The sequence below is a fragment of the Apus apus genome, chromosome 12, assembly GCF_020740795.1.
Source record: "Apus apus isolate bApuApu2 chromosome 12, bApuApu2.pri.cur, whole genome shotgun sequence".
NCBI classification, from domain to species: Eukaryota; Metazoa; Chordata; class Aves; order Apodiformes; family Apodidae; genus Apus; species Apus apus.
The window spans coordinates 14,339,025-14,357,615 of NC_067293.1; the positions used below are offsets into that span (position 1 = coordinate 14,339,025).

At 36.2% G+C, this 18,591-nt stretch overlaps 1 long non-coding RNA gene across 1 annotated transcript in view; it reads right to left on the reverse strand.

Moving 5' to 3' along the window:
- Positions 1–1,043: 1,043 nt before the first annotated feature.
- Positions 1,044–18,591, reverse strand: part of LOC127389483 (uncharacterized) — a 95,956-nt gene continuing 78,408 nt past the window's right edge. The window contains exon 3 of the long non-coding RNA XR_007890651.1: positions 1,044–1,081. This is a non-coding gene — a long non-coding RNA (uncharacterized LOC127389483). The remainder of the gene's footprint in view (positions 1,082–18,591) is intronic.

Below are 18,591 nucleotides of genomic sequence, written 5' to 3' on the forward strand. Positions count from 1 at the left end.
AAGATATTTAGTGGAAGCATTAAGGTCCAGCACTTCAGGAGATATATTTTGTCAAGTCAATTAGGACACTATGTAAATAAGTAAAACTTTTGGGAAGACACAGGAACAGTGACTGGATTTAATGTTTGTTTTAAACTAGTTCTAAGCATAAATTTAGATATTATATAAAACCAGGGAATATGCTGAAGGGCATCAAATAATATTCTATGAAGCACACCAGCATTTGATACTGGTATAGGACTTTTCACCTAAGAATGTCCTGAAGATGTTCACAAATAATGGAAATGGTTTATTATTCTTTTAATAAATATCAATAAACTGGGCATAAAAACCACAAAACCAAGTCTTGCAACCAGACAGTGAAAGAATTCACAACTTAAGAATTCATGATCTGCTAGTCTTCAAATAGGATGATTTTTCATAAAAACTTTCAATACTATTCCAAAACATCTATACTTTGTTTAAACATATAAGGCAGTCTGATAGAAGCATATCACTTCCTAAACCTGTATTTTTAAAATAGGAATTCATAATATCTTTTACTCCAAAAGGATGAGAGGAAAAAATCGCAAATTAAGACACATGAAGCTCCACCTGAAGGCAAGAAAATTATTTTTCTTGTGTGTGTAAGGATAACCAAACACTGGAACGTGTTTCCTAGAGATATATTTAAAATCCAATGGGTCACACTCATAGGTAACATATTATCTGACCTTGCCTGAGCAGGGGATTGGGACTTGATGATCTTAGAGGTCTCTTTCAACTTCAGTGACTGTGAAACTTGTGATGAAGCAGACAGTCAATCCAATTACCATCCTTGATATTTTTGGGCTTTGAACAATATATGATATGTATAATATGATATCATGACTAAAAACTTAAGACAGTGTCCTCAAAATTCCCAAGTGCCAAATCTTTCCAGAGCTGAATTCACTTAAAAAAAGAACAAAATAAAACCAAACAAAAAAGTCACCTCCATCCCAAAATGCATTCAGTTGTCTCAGGTACTTAATATTCTTCACTAACGTATGCTTCTCAGTCTTCTGAAATCCACTCCGGGTCTCAGAGTTTCACCCCAAATCTGCAGATAAATTCAAGATTTTGTAATAATATTTTGCAAGGCACGTACTTTGCATTTGCATAATCTCGTCCAAGTAATCTGCTACTTCCAACTAAAGATTCTGTATGCAGTGTTTGTGCTCGAGTTGGCTCTCCACAGTACAATCACCCAACCTTGAATTTTAAAACCATTTTATTCACGTAAGCAGTCTTACAATACACATTTTACAGGGAGAGCTGTCAGGCATGGAGGAGTTGAGTAACAAGCTAAATCAGCGGTACAAATAGGAGCACTAGAACTACCTGCTTCAACAGTTTAAATAATTGCATGATGGATGAGGAACAGAAGAGGCATATTTTACTTAAGAAGCCATGGAAGGCATCAGAAGAGACTGAAAACTGAAATCTTCTACTGATCAGTAGGAACTAATCAAATTTCAGGATCCTCGTGCCACTCTGTCCTTCAGCACAGCCTAAAGACTACCTACAGCAAAGGAGGGAATGCACAGAAGAGTTCCAGGCTTATTAAATTATCTGGCAAAATGGACACAAATACTTGTGGGTGAGTACTAGAGTAGGAAAAACTTGAACTAGAGACCTCAGATGAGCAGACGTATACTTTATCAGTTCCTAGAGGCAGAATTTACAATACTACCCAGTCCAATCTGCTATTTCAGCAGCAGCAACATAGAACCTTAACTTTCCAACAAATACACGTATCTTAACACTCACAAGATACCTCAAGACAGTTCAACACATCTGTGCTCAAATACACAGAGCAGAAATATGTAACTATACTTGCAAGATCAGTATCTAGATGGCTAAACTCAGTATTTAATTTAAATTGACTTCAAGAGTGAAGGTTACAACAAAGGTTAGCAAAAGGTTGTTAACATTTTCCAGAGCTGAGTAGTGTGAGGAGACTCTGCTAGGCTGCCAAGCTGAAGAGCCAATTTGGATTATTCAGAATTGATAGAGAGTGACATTTTGCATTCAGGAAGCATATGACAGGAGCTGCTGTGCACCCTGTCACACTGCAGACACTACAATTGCTGACAATGCTGAAAAAAATGATATTTTTAAAAACTGTTCCCAGTAACACACAAACACAAAATCCAAGTAAGATCTTCAAATCAAAAGTTCGGGGTTTTTTGAATAAGAACAATATATAAGCAGCCTCAGCATTTTAAGATTTGTGTATTTTATTCACCAAAGACAAAGGTAAAATAGAAACTGCTCATACGTTATACACATCACTTTGCTCGGAAATACTGTTCACATTTCTAATTCTCATGGATGCAAGCTCTGTATCTTGAGATGACACTTGACAACGAAGTGCACGCATTGAGTAGAATACACCCACCATTATTACAAGTAATACCGGCCACTATTTCAGTTTATAGTGGCTGTACACAACTAGCCCAGTGTTTTGAAATGTGACACCATACAAGAAACAAATACACACAATAGCTCAGAAACTACACAGTTCGTGTTTCAGCTGTTTATTTTTATTATAGCTCAACACAACTGAGAATGTTCTGTATTAAAGCACAAAAATCTGATTCCAAGTAATTTGTAAACTAAGGTAGATAACACGTATAGCAGCTAAGTTCAGAGTTTCAAGTCAGAATATTCACCTTGCGTCTCCCATTGATTTATTTTACCATAGGTTGCAGTTTTACATTAAAACTTCAGTAGGACTACCCTGAGAACACAAACATGTTACTGAAAAAATAACTTGTGATCCACCTTTATAACATGGAGTCTATCTATGGCTGGATGCTTGAGAAAGACCAGGCCCACCTGACTAGTGACTTAATCTTTACTATTTAACTGAACTTCCAAATGGAAGAAAGACTCAGGGAAAATTTACACCTTCTCTAGACAAGTAACAGTAACTACATCATGCATGTTTGCCAAGACCAGCTGAAATCTCAGTAGTCCATTTATCTGGGCTACAAAGCATTTAGCTGGCTAGAAGCATACTGGATTCCTCTCTATGTGTCCTATTTTATGAGTTTCCATCAGTACTGAGGAAGCTTCTAAATTAAGAAGTAATCTTAATGCTGTTTTTCAAGCTATTATTAGTGTGCTAGATTTATTCCTGCACAAAAATCTTTATTTTTAATATATGGTTGAGTGTAAGTTGCTATGAAAAGCTTTTAAAGAATCCAATGAATCTTTTACAACAGCCTATGCAAATTCAATCAGCTCATATTAAAGCATTATTGTTTTAAGTTCAAAATGAATTAATTTGGTCAAGTTCTGTGTACTACTTTAAGTTAAATATATTTGGCAGATGTGTATTTATAGCAGAATTACAGAGATGAATTCATTGCACAATAAAATGTCTACACTATCAGTACACTGCTATTCTGTTGCATTTATGTAATGATTTGTAGTTTCTAAAAGTTGTTAGGCATTCTAAAAGCCAAAGTATGAATGGGATTACAATCTATCCTAAAATTTACTGCATTCAGTAAAGTAGGAGAGCACTCAGGCTTTGAAATCATGTACTGCGAAGGCTGTTTATTCCACACAAAGTCTTTCAGGATATTGTACAAAGATATAAGGGCTGCAGTAGAACAGACTGCTAAACAGCTCAAATATTAATTTATTAGCTTCCAAAGTTGTGCTCAGAGATTGTACAGAATGAAATAAAATGAATGAAGGATTGGTAAGGAAAAAAAAAACAGCACAAGGATATGGTACAACTAGTTGCCTGTTCTGCACTTTAGAGTTTGAGTACTCTAAGGCTGAGAGTTATTTGAATGGAACATCAATGTGAACAAATGAATTTATAAAGTAGGGGTTTTTTGTACATTCCATTAAAGCTATTTCATTTCTCTACACTTACATAGGTGAAACAGGGTAAAAGCAAGTAGAAGAGCTTTAAGGAGAAGATATTGGAACAAGAAAGGGAACAGGAAAAGCAGCTTTGTAAAAGATTATTTCCCCTCCATTAACCTGCTTAAATACCATGGATTTCTGCCCCTCCCCAAATTTCTTGATGATCAAGAAACTATTTTTTGCTTCCACATATTACTTAAATCATGAGCCCCAGAGTACAATACTTGTATCCATGCTGGGGCATCTCCACCACATATCCAAGAATATAGGTCCCGAAAACCAACTATCCACTTCTAAAACAACTAGGATAAAAGTTCCAAAAGGCACAAGAATAGAACTTGATCTACTGATGTGGAAACATCCCTAAAGCTTTGTGGTTATGACTTTTAACACTGTTCTAACACCCTAAGAGCTGGGGTGGGGGGCTTCTATTGTTTGCTTTCATTTTGGTTTTGCATAAGTTATATTAAATACTTGGATATTAACTTTAAGTAAGACCACAAAATACCAACCCTAACATACTTTTAATTATGTAAACACTTCAAAGTAATATGCATCAGAGGTAGACACTTTAACATAGTTTCTTCTATCCTAAAAACTCCTTAGCAGATGGTCTTACCTATGATACAATTTTTATGTTGTTGTTCTGTGTTTGAAGCTGAAAGGCAAGAGAAGGAGGAAGTGGAAGCATGTCCTGTCTCAGCTTCACTCCAATTACAAAGAATCCTGATCACACAACCTTTCAAGCAAGCAGCTCTCATTTCTTAAGGTCTAAAAAGTATAAGCAGAGAGGTCAGGGACTTGCCCAAAGGACCAGAACTCTAGATCTAGACTGAGATAACTGAAAACTCACGTCCTGTATTTTAGCCACAAGAACATTTTTCTCTGAAAATTAATGATGATTAGTTCTAAATGAAGCATAGTCTTCATCGGGTGATTTTCCATACCCTGCAGCTGTGAACACTAACGAGACAGCCAAGTGATATTAAGAATGCTGCTGGCTTCTGTAATATGGGCATCTGTGTGTCAGGAACTGAACTGACAGGCCAAATTTTGTTATGTATTTAACTGAGAAAACCAAAAGAAATCTCTGTGCAGACCAATGTCTGGTTGGAACCTGTAAACTGGCCCATAAACAACTTCAGACTTCTCAGAATCTAAAAAAACAATGTTTCAGTGATTTGCAACAGCAACACCTCAATCCTTTAATAAAAAGCAACTTCACAACGTGAATTGTCTATTGGAGATATAATTCCACTTAAAGGAAATTAGTCAATGATATATCTGCTACGTAACTGAACCAACAAGCCTGCGTATTCAGAGGCAGTGGTTGCATAAAGAACTTTTAATAATCCCCTACCTCTGATAGGTTGTTGTTGTTTTTAAAAGGTCATCTTTCTAACAGTAATTCCTATGCACTTGAAACCTTCTGGGCCAAAGGAAGATTGTACAGCATCTGTTGCTTCTGTGAATGCACTGAAGAAAATGCAGGAACTGAAAATGAGAAAACTGCAGGCATGAAGAGTATTTGGGAGCAGGCACAGTGACTGTTTCCAGAATTGAGACCCAAATGTCTTGCATTACATACACTGAGATTCCTATACTGCAGATGTGAACTACAGGAACATTTTTTTTGCAAGTATGCTGCGTTGCAAATTACAAAATTCACCGTATCAAGGCACTGACAATTTTCTTTTTCTTGCAGGAAACTGGGCCAAGTTACAGAATCAAGAAACAGTCTGTTCAGTCACAGAACACTTGAATATGGCAAAGTATCAGAGGTAAAAAGACAGGAAATCTTTTTTCTACTAGAGATTTTTTTTTCTACAACAGAAGTTCAAATCCCAAAGCTAAAAAGAAACCAAAAGCAGAAGACTGCAAGAGAAAGGGTACCAAAAGCCAGTTTGATAGGAGAAGCTTCCTTTTTCTTACTAATATGCAGCTACTTTCCAGACAAAAGCAACACAGATGCTCAGAGAAGTCATTAATGGAATTTTGTCTAAAATAATAATTTGCCAGCATATGGTTCCTTCTTGGAGCACACAAAAGCCATGAAAATATCTGTCTGGATACAACATGGAAGTTTTCATCAAGAAAATCCTACCAAACACACACCACGTGCAGTAAGGACTAATTCCTCTGGGTATTTTGTATAAAGTATGAGCACAATAGGGAGTTAGAAACCTTCTAGAACCAGGGTTAATGAACTGCACTAGAAATGCTGTACTGTAACTGACAAATCTAGTCTCTTTGTCAACTATTTAGAAACTGCCATAAAAATCAAACCAAAGTCTATGATTTACATCTTCCAAAATTATATCAAATTATTATTATAGTATATTGGGAGAAGAAAAATGTAATAAGGATCCCAAAGTTCACAATTTGCCAATGACTGTATCAAGAAATCCAAACAATGAAGTATTTTTCTAAGATTTCTGGATGATCTGCAGTGAAAACTTGTGTGAAAACCGTGTTCAGATTTTCAGAAAACTCCAAAATACATGCCAGCTTTCACTACTGCAGCAACAAAAAAATGTCCAGCGATCAGAGTTCCCTTAGCAACGCATTACCTACATCACTCATATTAACATTATCTGCAGTGCCCTATAACTAAGACAGCAACTGACAGAGCATTTCCATTCCTCGTTACACAACTCAGTGATGCATTGAAGTCCTAACACTCCCATTTAGTTCTTTCTTGCAAAAACTATATCCTACCTTTTTGTGCCAAACTTCATCTCCATCTTGTTTTCCAGTATAGTTTTTTCACAATTACTATCAACTCAGTTCAAAGGCACGTTTGACATGAATAAATCTCCTTTTTCCATTCTAACATGCTCTGCATACAGGTGTGTTGTCCTCATTCCACTGAAAAGCACAGGTAATTTCAGGTGGACATCTGTTCGTAAGATTTCTTCACAAACTAATCTTAGCAACACAAAAATCCTTCTCACTCCAAGATACGGTCCCAAGGGATTTGTGGTATTACCTGTACTGTGCATTTGCAAGTGTGGGCAATCAGTTCAATGGGAGACATTCCACCAGTATCCTATTGACATGGGAGACATCAAGAAGCAGTAATGACTGACAATCATTTATAACTGACACCATCCAGAAAAGTCTTACATTTCTCATCTGTGGCTTTAGACATCTATTGCACAACTGCCTTGATATTGAAAGTAATTTCATTCCCTGCAGAAGTTATTTGCAGTAGAGAAGAAAGTAGACTTCTTTATTTCCATAAACATGTAAAGAAAAAGTATGAAAACCACTACTTAGGATGAAGTACCACTAACACATTACATATTGGTGAGCAGTGTTAAGTGTTTCCAGCTGCACAGTTAGAGCAAGAAATGTTGGAAAGTTCTGAGTTCAGAAAAAAAAAAAGCCCTGAAATTTCTCTTAAAAAAAAGAATTAATTCCCTCCCCCCAGCAACCAGTATATTAATTCAAGTAATGTTTCTGTCACTTTAAATGCATCCATAAGGTACCAGAGCTGTGATTCACAGCAGAGAGGTTTTTGCTTGACATGTGATAATATCAGAAATGGACATGACAGGAAACACATGAAGGAAGAACTAAAGAAACCTTTTTCTGGTTTCCAAAATTAGAAGATGCACTGACATCTGGAGGAAAGTTCAAGAGCTGAAATTAAGTTCTCAATTTTCCAAATACATTTGCCCATCACTTCCTAGCAGACACAATGTTTGAATGAAATGTAAAAACACAACTCAAGCAACAGAAGCCCACAACTATTAGCTACATTATTACAAACTGCACAGACATCACAAATAAAGATCAGTACTCTACTTCCGTTAGTTATCAACAGAACATTGCTAACATAAGGGTTATAAACACTGAACCTCAAAGTGTGGAAATGTTATTTTAATTACATGTTCTCATTGGACAGTTAAAATTAAGATCTAAAACCCATACACAAAGAACAATTAACCAAAGCTTGATCTAATATACTGTGAGAGTCTCTCACCAAGGGTCATTTCAGATGCGTATAACTACAGTGATAAACTGAGGAAATTTTAAAAACAGCATAGGTCTTCAAGCAGCTTTTACAAGAGAACTGCTGTTTTCTGAATTACTAAAAACTATTAAAATTTTACTTACAGCCAATACAAGATAGTATGATCAGCTGCTTAGCTTCACTTCACTATTGATGATAACAAATTTTCTTCTTCATGCACTTTGAGAATACAAGTTTAAAGAGAAGGGAGACTAAAGAGTTCGACAGCAGATACAGAGGCGTTCGCTGAAACTGGGCCAAGACATACGAGTTTCCTGATCAAAGAGTAAAAGACTGAGTTTTGGGGGAAAGAATTACTGTTAATGAGACTAACGAGAAGTGACACATACTAGCAAGAATCAATAGCTCAGGGCTCCAGCTTACGAGACCCAGAACATCTAGAGTGAAAATCAGCTCCCCTTAGCTCAGGCTTTATAGCAATCACATGTGAAGAACATTCACTGCTTTCCAGATCCACTCCAGGAAAGCAAGTAATTTTATTCTCAAAAAAAAGCAAATGGGAAACCAACTTTCCTCTGCTTCATGTACCAGCTAGATGTCCATTCCCACTACAACATTACACTAAACAACATAGGTAGAAAACTAGATCAACAATGCCCCCTGAGGTTTGTCTCAAAGGCAAAACAAAAGCACATTTTTTATCAGAGGCATCATTAGGACTAACTTGTTCACCTCACTAGAGAAGAGCACTGGAGACAGTCAGGTCAGATTGCCTCATGCATCCACTCTTCATAATGTATTAGCTACTGTCTCCTGTATCTACAAGAGCCAAAATAATCTTCACATTCACAGTAACCTTAAAAAAAAAAAGAGGGGGGGCAAATTACATAAGAATGTAAGGCACATGTTTTCAACAGCTCTTCAAAATACATGGCACCTCAAAATAGACCATGTTGCTCTTAGTGGTTTCAACAACTTGTTACAAAATCACTGGAAATTAAATGGTTAAGCACTTCTTTAAAAAAAAATATTGAAATTATCAAGAAAAAGCATTGCTAGATGTCTTTGTATCTGCTTTTAATTAAATGACATTAAGAAGTAGAGCCCATGTTTCTCTGATACTATGAAATCTGGCTTAATGTTTTTCTAACTGCCCTAGGTTACCTGTGTGCTTTTACACCATCTTTTTCTACAGTAGCATTTTCTTCTCCAATAAAAAAAATTGATTTCACACCTGACTTAGTGCATTTAAAATAACTCAGTAAAAGGACTAGAAAGGAGTCTGTTTAGGTTGTGTTAGTATTTGTCTCCTTTCGTGGTGCTCAACACATCCTAACACACATCTCTATCATCATCCATAGATCATCATACCTCATGTTCTCTAAATTCCTAGAGATCCTAATAACATAAAACATGTGTCAAGGTGTACTTCAAGACAGAAATGGTATGAATGTAAAGTTTTTTTACTTCTAATCCTAAATTACATATAGTGTTGTGGAATTACCTGAGCACCCTCCGTCTTCCTTTTAAAAAAACTAAACTCAAAACAAAACAAATCATCAGTTGAAATGTTATACAGAGGCAATTTCCATATTGGAATGAATGAGTGAACAAATACATTTGAAGATCAGACACTAACTTATAAACTTAGTATCTCAGTTTTTTAAGAAAAGTTATTTTTCATTACTTTGGGGACAAAAAATCGTGTGTTTTTTTTCTAGGTAACCTCTATACTGTAAAATGTAAAAAAAAATAATAAGTTGATTAGTAGCAGTGCAAATAGTTGTCTCTGTCAATCCCAATCTTGCATTGTTAGAGTTTTCACCTACACCAACCTTGTGTGTGCAGGGATTCACTTACACTGCATGAATACACTGGTAGTTCTTTCAGCTTCTGTGTTTAGCCTTGTCCTTCAACTACAAGTTAAAGGGGCAGATTTACAATCTGAAAAACAAGGTGCTTGAACACTAATAGCTTTGGTGGAGCAGACCCAGAAGGCTTACAATAATTCTGCACATGCTTCTATACGGTTATTGGATATCCTTTCTTGAGATGAATGCTTGACAAGGGACACGGCATGAGTTTCCACTCCCTTCAGGAATTTGATACAAGGTCTGCTAGAAAACACAGCAAAGGCAATATGAGTCTATCCATCAACCGTGCAGTGTTCTTATTTCAAGCAAGCAGCTAGGTGATCCTTTATGTAGTATGACTACTCCACGCCACTCTCAGGTATCTTTTAATAGGTAATAGTGACATTACCTATCAACCAAAAGTTAAGAGAATGTAGTAATATTGACATAAAGGTGCAGAGTTCACCTACAATAGGAATTATAAAACGTCATCTAGCCAGAAAGTCCACACACGTTACATGCTTAGTTCCAACCTGGCCTTAACAGAAAGTTAAGTTACAGAATCACTTAGTTCACAAAAAAGATGTGACCAAATACTAAACATCCATAGCCAAGTATCCCATAGTATGTATCATTAAGAATTTATAACACAAATATAAATAAAACCCTAATAATTCACAGCTTACATGACCTCTAAATACCAAATCTGTACCAGAGGGTGAGGGCACATGCTGTATTGAAACTCCCATACATGTCAGATATCAAAGCAACAGTAGATCACAACATAGGCTTATAACAGTACTTAGAATGATGCACTACAGATGCACCTTCTCCTTTCCTCTAAATTTTCAATATTTTCACATCTCCTGAAGCAGAGATAAATGGATAGGATTCCATATAAACAGTTATTACTTTACAGAATTTGGAATGTAGGAACCACAGAGAAAGCAAGCTACATTCCAGACTTGCACAAGGAGCATATTATTGTCTGCTGTGTTTCAAGTAAATTAGACTTCTTGAATGTAAACCAGCTTGGTGCCAGCTACACCGACTCTCCTCTAATTCACTTGCATTGTTTGTTGGAAGAACAAACAACTTGAACTTACCACATCTTTGGTTTGCTTCATTTGGCTGTACCAACACAATAATTATTGGCCATTTACAGGAAAGGAAAGACACAAGAGATAGATCTGGTAGGATTCAGGGTTTTTTTTGTGAAGTCCAGCTGACTTACATAACTGAGGAAAACAGACAGACTAAACAACAAAACCACAAAATAATCACCATGACATAGCCTTATTTTTAAACATTAGCTTCTTATAACTGTATGCATTATGGTAAACATTAATCTTGCTCTCTGAGAACTATTTTAGGAAACACATTTACATTCAGGCTGAAGTTCTGTACAACCTTAAGCATGCTGAAATTGAAAAAATTAAAGCAAAAAAATGGAGTCTCAGAAATACTGCATCAGCCTCTGTAATGATAGCAAAATGGTTGAAAGATTTTGCAAGCTGTATCTGATCCAGTTTGAATTTATTGGCAGAATCTTATGGGCAAGAGACTAAGCCACTTTAGAATATAGAATTAAGTGGTTGGGGTTTATCTAATATCCACATAATACTACTTTGAAAAGAAATCCTTTATTCTGTTGCCACTAGAACAAGAGAAATGCAGATTTTTCTCTACTGGTTGTCAAGCTAAGACAGTTTTCTTTTTTTAATGTACATGTGCTGCGTGAAATTCAGCAGCTTCATTTAACAGGGTGTCTTTGGCATTAGCCACAGTGTAATGTAACTGGAACTACTGAAGTTCATCTGATTTCACACGTAATCCATGCAGCCTCACAAATTACACATTACTTCAATAAAAAGAAAAATAAATTGCCTAAGTTTTTTTGGAAACAAAGCTCACATTCCTTTGAGCTTTCTGATCAGGACAAGCTTGACAATGAACATGACATGTTTTTATGCTTTGTAATAAAAAGTCCATATAGAATCACAAGATTTTCATAAGGTTTGATAGATTTTTCAGGGTAAGGTTGGGTTTTGGTTTGTTTTGGGGTTTTTAAAAAAAAAAAAAGTGAAGCCTCAAAACGCACCTACCGGTCATCACTGGGAGGGATGAAAGATGACCATATCCAGGGACACCAAAACATATCAATCATAGGACCAGATTTCTATCCCAAGAAAAATTCTCCCTTGGGAAGAGAATATCTTTGAAGGATATTCACTGCATATCTTTAATTGCAAGTCAATAAGCATTTTAATTTTTATGCCTAATTTATCTTCCTTTTATCACCTCTGTTTTGAAAGAATGTGCTTTCCCTCTTTCATCTAGATTCCATGATATTAGATAGGTAGCACTGCCATACCATTTCTCTGCAACTCCCTTTTCCCCTTAACAGTCAATCAACACTAGCAAATACACAGAAAAATGCAGCACAGAGTACAGTTCACCTATTGTCATTTCATATGTGAAAAGACAGAATTTTCAGGAAGAATAACATTCAATATGTAGGGGAAAAACAAAACAAAAAACCACAACAAAAAAAACCCAAACCACAACCTAAAAAGAGGTGTGCTTGTTCTCTTACATCTCCCTTTTAAGATGCACTTATTATCTGCATTTGTTACACTCTTTGCCTTTTGCTGTAGCTGCACTTTATCACCAACTGATATTTAATACCAGTAAGCTTTCCATTTCCCCACCTTCTTGATACCCACACTTTCAGCCACTCTTCTCACTGCCTGCCTGTTCAGTGGCAGAGTGACAGGGACCAGAACACCAACAGTAGCATCACTAGACAGATCATGACATTCCCACTGTATCCTGAAGCCTCCTCTTTTATAACAAAAGTAACACAAAACCATCTTCCAAAATAGCTGATTCTTCACGTGCATCAATATTATTTTCTTATAAATCACAGGGAGACACCTTGCAGAAACAGAAGACAACCTTGTGGATAAACAGCCAATGCCATTTTGAGATCTGCAGCTCTGCATTTCATGCAAATACATTTTAGTTTTTCTCAATTTGGAATCAACTATTTAAGCCGATATTGAAACACACTGATGAATTCTATTAGATAGTCTACTGCCTGAAGATATCAGGAGCACATATGCTCATGCCTTAGGTGACATTCGCTGTTTTTATTACTATTGTAGGATAATTTCCATACCTTTTTTGAAAGAAAATCTCCTTGGACTGAGTAATTGGTTGTTGTTCATGCAAGTTTTAATAGTCTTCAAATAAAAAAGGTTTCCCAACAAGTGCTAGCTAGTAGGAAAGACTACTTGAACTGCATTTATTCCTACACCAGATTTCCCTAGTTGGCCAATTAATTACAAGGTATGAGAGTTTTCTTAAAGTCACTTGGAAAAAAAAAAAGAAAAAAACCCAGCACATACCCTAAAAAGGACAGATACAGTTCCAATCTTGAACTGATTCTGCTAATGTCCAGAGAACTGAAAAATATTTCTAGTATAGAATAATATTTCTAAGTCATCAAAACTAGGAAATAAGGCTATATTTCTACCCACTCATTTTCCCCCATTCAGCTAACATAAATGACTTAATTCAAGTGATGGCACAAAAGGTTTATATACTGTGCCTGCAGTAGCTATGTGAAAGGTAGAATGCTCTATATATACTGTACTCAGAGATACTGGAATTACCTGAGGAAGTTACAAACCAGCATGACAAATAAAATGTCACTGTAAGGAAATGATACATTTCTTTCAACAAAAAAGTGACTGTAATGCAAACATACAGCTCGTATGGGAACAAAAGACAGCACTTGACTCAACTTTTATCACTCAAGTTGTGTATTCTGCAGTGTTAATTTCTGTAAATTTGCAGCTCTTCACACTGACATTTTTTTGCACACAGATGTAACAAAAATAATGGCAACAAATCAGTTTTGACAAGAACCTTTATAACTGACATGTTAGACTTGTACCTTCAGAAAAGAAGATGGCACTCTAGCTATCTGAAATACAGGACTGAACATTCAAATAATCTTTTATTCACTCCAAGTGTAGCAAAATAACAGCATAAAAACTTTGTGGAATATTGAAGTGCAATTTGTAACAATTTCTTCAGATACAAACATGCTGTAGACCCCTAGTTGTCTGCCAGTACAGTTTAGGCATTACAGCAGTACAAGACATTACAAGTACAAGACAGATCCTCTGGTTATGCAGAGCACTAGTGGGATTATTTACTTCTACCACAATCACCATACTGTAGCTTCTCAAGAGCTGCAGCTACCATGGTCATAGTGAGGAACAAAGCATTAGAAAGTGTGCTCAGCAATCCAAGCAGCACTGGAGAGGCTTAGATTTGGTTTGGATAAGCTGAACTTCTAATGCATATGGAAAACTAAAGTTCAGACCTTTAGAACTGTAATGAAAATGCTGGTAGTTAAATTTCTAGACTCAACCGCAACCACCAAAGAGGCAGTGATGTGACACCTAGACATGATTTTGCTCTATTTGTGAACACTACTTCTTTTTCCTACACATGCTCTCTGTAGAGCTTTGCAGCACTCAAGTACAGAAGACTACTTCTAAAAACAGAAAAGTAATGCACTCAAATTTAAGAGTGAAAAAATTATTACCAGATTAATACAAATGGATTACAGACAAGCAAACTAAGACAGAAATCTTCGTCGGTGGAACCTCACTTGCATTGTCAATTTCATCAGCACTAGCAATTGATAAACTACAGTTTTAAGATGGTACTAATGGTAGAAGGGAAGAAAAATCACTGTACAGAGTTATTGATATAGGATACTGCCTGAGCTGACACAGTACCTGGAGAAGAAGTTGTTTAGCAGGAATTCACAGTATATACATATGAAACAAAGGCTCTTGATTCAATGTTCTGTCCTAACCTTCTAGTACAAATGTCTTTAAAAACAAACAAACCATACCCAGAGGTTGAGTGAGCAAGCTATTTTCAGAAACTCACCAAGATTCAACTCTTGAGGTATGACCCAAGAGGAGCCAAAAATAAGGAATTCTCACCGAAGAGGCAACTTCCTAAGCATGACTGCTCAGTTCCCTTTTTTTATCACCCCCTCTTTTGTGCCATCTTTGTGGTAAAATTCTTAAATACGTTATTTGTTTGGTTTTGAGTATAATAAGATTCATTTACCTTATTTCCCTATCCAGTTTTGTCAATCCATTCTGCACTTAGATTTTTAGCAGCATGGTTCCCCCTCCTCAGTGTAGAAGCTATAAGGATGAATGGAGAAAAGTGCTAGTTTTTTTATGCTTTTATAAAATGTTTTTAAAATTTATTTCTTCAGTAACAACAAAGCAGCATTCAGGAAATTATTAAAGAAAACATCGCAGAAATAAGTTAGAGTCTAAATGAGGCTGACATTGTCAGTAAGCTTAAACAAATTGCAGCATTTTTTCTTAGAAAAACAGTCCTTTCCAACAGATCACACATCAATACAATGAAGAACATGTACATAGCAAGTTGCTGAAGACCGTTTCCTTGGCAATGTGCACCAGATATCAGAGATATTACAGTTATTATGATGCTTTTTATCAAAACCTAAAAATCAATAATCTCTGACTACTTGAATTTGCTGTAATACAAGTCAGAGTATTTCAGAGACACACAGAAAAACCCACCTATAGTAAAGGTTTCACTATTATAATTATTTTAGGAGGAGAAAAGTTCAGAAGAGAGAGCTGCAATAGTTTCCAACACTAAACAACAAAGTGATGCACAGTTTGCTAATAAAGTTATTTAAAAAATTGTCCTTGATGCCTGAAAAAAGATGCTGGCCCACAAATACATAGAATAACTTTATGCATGCAATCATCAGTGCTGTGGGTCTTTTCCACCAGAGATGTCTATAGGGGCGATCCCAGGTCAAACAGGATTAACTTTGATCTGAACGGTACATTCTTGATCTTCCATGCCAGCAGCATTCCCATCGATTCAGATCTACTGCCTAATGTGTAACTGTTCCCTACAAACCATCAAACTGATTTCATTTCTGATACAAGCTGTGATTGGACTTTGTCTCCCTGAGTACAATGCCTATGTGTTGATCTAATATATACATCTTTCCAATACAGCTTGCATATCATTAAAGCAACTTTCCTTACACCATCACTTTTTTTTCAACTTTTCCCACTGACAAGCAAAACCTGTGCTATTCACCTGCCTAACATACCATACTGGCAGGATGATTTTCTATTTGTACCAACATTAAATATCCACAGTGTTCAAACATGTATAGGTATAGTCAGTGGTGCAGTAATGTAAAAATCTGAATAAGGCAGGTTGTGTAAAATTTCCAGTTACAGAAATTATCAGGTCCCATTTCCATGTCTTGCTACTCTGAGTGATTGGCAGAGATAGACATCATTGCAGAGGAACAGTGCATTCCACCTGATAATCTAGGTTACTACTGAGACCAGATCCCAAAGAACAAAGTCCTCCTTTAAACTTGTCTTTTGAGATGAATAATTTATTACATCAGTAAGTTTTTCTAGGAAAAGTTGAGTGGAAAAGAGTGGGGAGAATACAAAAAAAAAAGACATTGAGCAGCACTTAATTTTGAAAATTTAAGACTGTTCTCAGAACAATACATTACATACAGGAAGTCTCATGACAATGTCGTAAATCTCCACCTTAAAATCCCATTTACTAGAACCATTAAATCACAAGGTAAGCTCTCACTGAAAAATACAAAACCAGAACAGTTTCCAAGCTGAGTCTTGTTTGGGGTTCAGGGTAAAGTAACAGAAGTTGGAAACCAATTACACCTCTATGACTAAGTGCAAAACCTGCATTTTGGAATGGCATTGTTTTTCATATTTCACACAGGATTTTAATGAACTTTTTAAAATTCTGTATTTTTTTGTGAATAATTCCAAGATCATAACTTAACTTAGGGGGAGAAAAGGACAAAAAGACTCAAAAGTGTCTCACAGCAATGTGTTGTGCTCAGAATCATTGAAGATGGGCTGCCTGATACATGCAAGCTTCTGAACTTTGTTAGAAGAACACAAGATCTACTCCATCCTGCTCAATTAAGCAGCAAAACACCACTCACACCCAGTCTCAAGCAAAGACACTAAAGCTCAGCACCTCACCAGGTACTCTGTGGGTGCAAACCAGTACATCAGAGTCTTAGGAAAGGAGACTATCAGGTTAAAAAACCCACAAACTGGCAGCTAAAGGCACTTTTTAAGCTTTTATGAACATGTTAATGACCCAAAACAAAACTAAGAAACCCATAACCCTAGACACTCATTAATTCTGTACAAAATATATTGGCGAGAAATCATTAATGTTGCACGAAGCCTCTATAGCTCTAGCGGTTTTAATCAACTCTCAAATCTTCCCTAATTATACTCTTATGGCAAAGGCTATTTTATTTATTTGGATTTCAGCTCCATCTCAGATTCTGGATTATTAATAGGCCTAAAAATTATTGCAGACCTGATACATCACTTCACTTTCAAGGTAAGCAGAACTTCTTAAGGATACAGTCTAGTTTTACGTATATGTAACACAGTTGTTCTGCTTCCACGGTGCAGTCACCTCAAGCACACTGACAAAAACTCCAAAAACAGCAGACAGTATAAGATCAATCCAGCTCCTCTCAATTTCATAAGGTTTAGTGACACCAAATGCAAGATTTGAAGAAACGAAAACAAGATTTATTTAATATTCAGTTTGAAAGATAGCTTTCATTACTCATAATTGTATTTTGGAAATTAGAGGGACTAACAGACTTCAGAGCAACACATCAACCTCATTTGGAGCATGAGGAGAAGCATTTAATCACCTAACTTCTTTCATTTGTAGCAGTGTGAAAATCAGTCTGTTCAGAAGGAGAAAAAGAGAATGGAGTGAAAGGAACCCTCCTTCAGTTGTGTGAAGCTCACGTAGAAGTCAAACATAAATAGTCCTCCTGCTTAGACAAAAGCTTTTTAGATAAAAGAAAAAAGATCTAACAGTCCATGCCAACACACTAAACATGCCTGCCTGAGGCACACACAGCACCCTCACCCAAACATGATTTTCTGCACTGGAGAATTATCATACTACATTTCTGCATAAAGCTTTCCAGTGACAAAGTCCTACAAAATGTGTCTAATAGGGCTTTGCCTACTTGATAAAACAACACCCCATAAACTCTAGCTAGTAGGCATAAAAACACTTTTCATAGCTACACACAAATTTTTAGTGCAAAAGCTCTTAATTTCTTTATTACTCAATTATATTAGCCATGTCTAATGTCTATTAGCCATGTAGCTGGCATATCTTCCCTATCATTGGAAGGGTTCAAGTTGCTTTGAGCAACCTGGTCTAATGGGAGGTGTCCCGCCCCACGCGGGGGGTTGGAACTGGATGATCTTTAAGGTCCTTTGCAATCCAAACCATCTGTGATCTTGAAGGCATTAGCATTTTTTTGTGGCATAGACAATGTGAATGTAAAAGTCTGAAACAAGATTCTACAGGCTTTTGAAACTGAGAGAAGAATGTAATTGCATACCTTCACATCTCAGCAATTGGAAAGCAGTTTCTGAGGAAGTACCAAACAATGCAAGGAGGATAAAGTTAGGATGTACAGTTTTACATAATCAGTAGAAGAAAAAATATTGCAAATGACAGTTCACTATTGATATTCTTTTTTTTCTTGTCCTCGTCCCCTCAAAGGAATTCAAGAATGGATCCAAATGTGATTCAGGGTTTGTAAATTTGTGTAGAGATGTTAACTTAAAAAAAATAAACAAAAACATTCTTCTTCATAATGGAGAACTGAATTTTCCCTGAAGTCACAGAAACAGCATGAGATGTTGAATGATGGTA